We start from the raw sequence: 3988 nt of genomic DNA, 5'->3' as shown, positions 1-3988 counted from the left end.
ACATGGAACCCAGTTGGAGCAGCCCTAGGCTGGCAGGTTGACCCCCTGGGTCTGCTGCCAGCCCAGACTGCTTTGACCAGGCTCCTTGTGCTGCCCACATGCTGTGGAGCAGCTGGCTGGGGCTGGGGACTCAGTGCAGGGGCTGCCTGCTGGCTATCCCTGTGCTGAAGTATATTGTGTCCCCTCCAGCTCGGGTAGTGTTTACAGGTGTACTGCTGTGCATGGAAAAACTCTGCAGCAGGGTAGTACTTATATTTTACAAGATTACCCTGCTGTGGAGTTTATTAGTTTTGTGTATCCTAATAGGAGTGCACATGTAAATGCAGAGACACTTACTACACTGTTAATTAGTCAACTGTGCAATAAACATTGTGTGTAGATGCACCCAATTGCTTTAATATAAAGTGCCAAGGTTTGGTTTATAGAAAAGATGCTTGTGCCTACACCATAAACAACCATCCTAAATAAAATTCTTCTTTCAACATATTCACCAGAAACAACTCTGTAATAGTTAATCAAACTGAAACATTTAAGTTACAGAAATGCAAGAATATTAGAAATAGCTTCTAGGCCTATGCGAGTAGGCAGCTACTTGATTTGGCTTCGGATCCGGCCGCTTCAGATGCCAGCGATCTGATCTGGAGCTCCAGACCAGGTTCCCGCTTCGATCCGGCTGAAGCGGCTCTGAAGCTTTGGAGCCACCTTGGAGATCCGGCTATAGGGTATAATGGGGAATCAATTAATTATCTATAACTTTGTTGTTTTTTTGTCTGATTTGGATGAAAATTGCAGGGATAGTTTCATAGTTTCAGGTTTCAGGGTCGGAAGGGACCTAATAGATCTTCTAGCCCGACCCCCCGCCAGGGCGGGAGAACAACCCAAAAACACAAACAAAACCACTCACCCTAAAAACAAAAACGGGACTCAAATGAGTCCAGCCAGGTAAGTATCCAGCCTCTTCTTAAAGATCCCCAGGGTAGGGGCCAGCACCACCTCCCTTGGAAGTTGGTTCCAGCTCCTAGCCGCCCTGACTGTGAAGTAGTTTTTTCGGATGTCCAATCTGTACCTCCTCTCCATCAACTTGTGCCCATTATTCCTTGTTATGCCAGCAGGGGCTAGGGGAAACAGCGTCTCCCCCAAACCCTTCTGGTTCCCCCTAGTGAGTTTATAGACGGTCACCAGGCAGGATAGTATCCTTTGCTGACAGCATGAAGTCTGCCAGGTTTCAGGAAGATCAGTGCAGGGGTTATGGAGGAACTCCTGTCACATATATGTGTTACACCACAGGGGGGTGAAAACTGCAGGGATGGTGGCACCTGCTGAGGCCACAAAGTCTGCCAAGTTTCAAGAAGATCTGTGCAGGGATTTGGGGGGAACTGCAACCCAAATTCTTGAAAGCAAAACTCATGTCATGTGTATGTGTTAAGCCACAGTGGGGTCAAAACTCCAGGAGTGGTAGCCTCTGCTGAGGCCACAAAGCCTGCCAAGTTTCAAGGTGATAGGTGCAGGGGCTTGGAGGGAACTGCACCTCAAGCTGTGGACAAGCAAAACTCATGACATGGGTGCTTGCGCAACTGTGTTTGTCTAGGGGCATGTGGTGGCGGGGGGGCGGGAATGGCCAACTACTTCGGGCCTGGCTGCTAAGCTACTGTGTCACATTACCAGTTACCAATTAATCATGATTCGCTCAGGGACCAGCTCCATACACAGTACCTAGCTACTACGTAACGAGTTAACGAACAACAATTAACACCTACAAAACCACAGACTAAGGAGAGGAAATAATCAATACAGACAATCAACTGCCCCAAGACAGAGACAGTTGCACAAGCACCCATGTCATGAGTTTTGCCTGTCAGCAGCTAGAGGTGCAGGGCCCCAGAACCCCTGTACCTATCTCCTTGACAGCTGGCAGGCTTCACGGCCACAGCAGTGGCTAGCATGCCTGCTGCTTTTGCCCTGCTGCGCCTTAACACACGTACACTGTCACCCATGTCATGCGTTTTGCCTGTCAGCAGTCAGAGGTGCAGGGCCCCAGAAGCCAGACTCCCCCTGCACCTATCTCTTTGACAGCTGGCAGGCTTCCATGGACTCAGCAGCGGCCACCACCCCTGAAGTTTTCAGCCTGCTGCACCTTAACACACACAGGGTCATCTATGTCACAGGTTTTACCCATCAGCAGCTGGAGGTGCAGTTCCCCCCAAACCCCTACACTGATCTTCTTGAAACTTGGCAAGCTTTGTGGTCTCAGCAGGGGCCAGCACCCCTGCAGTTTTTACCCCCCCTGTGGTATAACACATACATGTGACATGAGTTTTGCTTTAAGGAATTTGGGTTGCAGTTCCCCCAAAACCCCTGCATCTATCTTCTCGAAACTTGGCAGGCTTCATGCTTGTAGCAGAGGATACCACCCCTGCAAGTTTCATCCAAATCAGACAAAAAACAACAAAGTTATCAATATTTCATTCATTCCCCATTATACCTTATGGTCGGATTTCCAAAGCGGCTCCAAAGCTTTTCCAAAGTGGTTTGGAAGCTCCAAACTGTTTTAGAAAGCCTAACAAAGCCAGCACTTTGATCCAGACATGCTGCTTTGGACACCAAAGCGTCCGAAGCTTCTCCGGATCTGAAGCATGGTCCGAAGCCTTGCTCAGCCTTAATAGCTTCATCGTGCTTTGTGCGTACGGTTGTAACTCTACACTTTTTGTCTGTATAATGTATATGATCGAAGAACTTAAAAACAGTTCATTTTATTTTGTTTTAATGTGCTTTAAGTGTACCTTGTAAATCAATCTCCATTTAACCCTAAGTATTTTTTAAGGCAAGGAGTAAAGGGAATATTTACTACTTTTTCAAGAAAAGACTTATTTTCAGAGACAATATTACATTTTGAGTGTTTGAATGACTGAAACTAAATGCAAGAAAGTTTTGAGATATAAAGTTCCCAATTCCATTTTTAACATTCCAGTGTTAACTCCTTTCGTAGAGCATACAGAGATGTAAAGTTTCCATGTACAGTAATATCTGAGTACACAGAAGGCAAAGTAGTGCTGAGCTAGACATGCTTTTTAATGGGATAGATTTGTGATGCCTAATATTGCAGTACCTTATACAACTGCCTTAAACTTGTCTATTTGTGTGATACTATCAGTTAAATAGTATTGATGAAATTATGAATCAAACTGTTGACTATTACTAAACACTCTACTATAAATTGATTGCTTTCTAAATTATTTTCAGGGAATACTATTATGAGCTGAGCTGAGCTTGAAACTGGGTCAGAAGTTTTAAACACTGTTCTTCGTAAAAAACACATGCAAGAAATAGGTAAGCTACTTTATGAGAAACAGAATAATGGCACTCTCACTGCTAACACAGCAAAATTGCCCTCCAAAACAAAGGCTTTGTGGAAAAGGTAGTTTTCCTGCCTACTGTTTTGTGAAAGCTTGTACGCCTGTGAATGAGAGGCAGGAAAGCAGAGAAGCAGTAGAAAACAACATGGAAGCAGAGGCAGTAAAGCCCATCCAAAGTAAAGCCCATCCAAAAAAATCACTTGATATATGGCCATGAAAAGGCTAGGAGGGAGAGCTTTTGGGCTAAGTGCTTATTGAAAGCAGCGTGGAGCTGTGAATAAGTATACAATCTCTTATTTGATTCCCGCTGTGATCTGCAATATAGTTTATATCTTATTTGTAAATGAATAGGATTCCATCAAAGAAACAACCAATTGTTGTTATTATTTTTTCTTTTTAATGGAAACAATTCTCCACGCCCCAAATTTGGGTGGGTACTTGAATTGAAAAGATTAAAGCTGGTATTAGAAATGGGGATACATTTTCAGAGGAAAAAATTATGGGCTCATACTCTTGATAGAAGAAATAATGACAAGGCTTATAAAAACTAAAAGATAGCTAAGATGAATTTTAAAAAGCTAGCCCTTAAATAGGAGCTGAAGATATTATAAAAAGAATTAAAACAATGCCGGAAG

Source organism: Alligator sinensis, unplaced genomic scaffold (genome assembly GCF_000455745.1).
Source record: "Alligator sinensis unplaced genomic scaffold, ASM45574v1 scaffold442_1, whole genome shotgun sequence".
In the NCBI taxonomy this organism is placed as follows: Eukaryota; Metazoa; Chordata; order Crocodylia; family Alligatoridae; genus Alligator; species Alligator sinensis.
Note: the sequence above shows the minus strand (reverse complement) of the source record.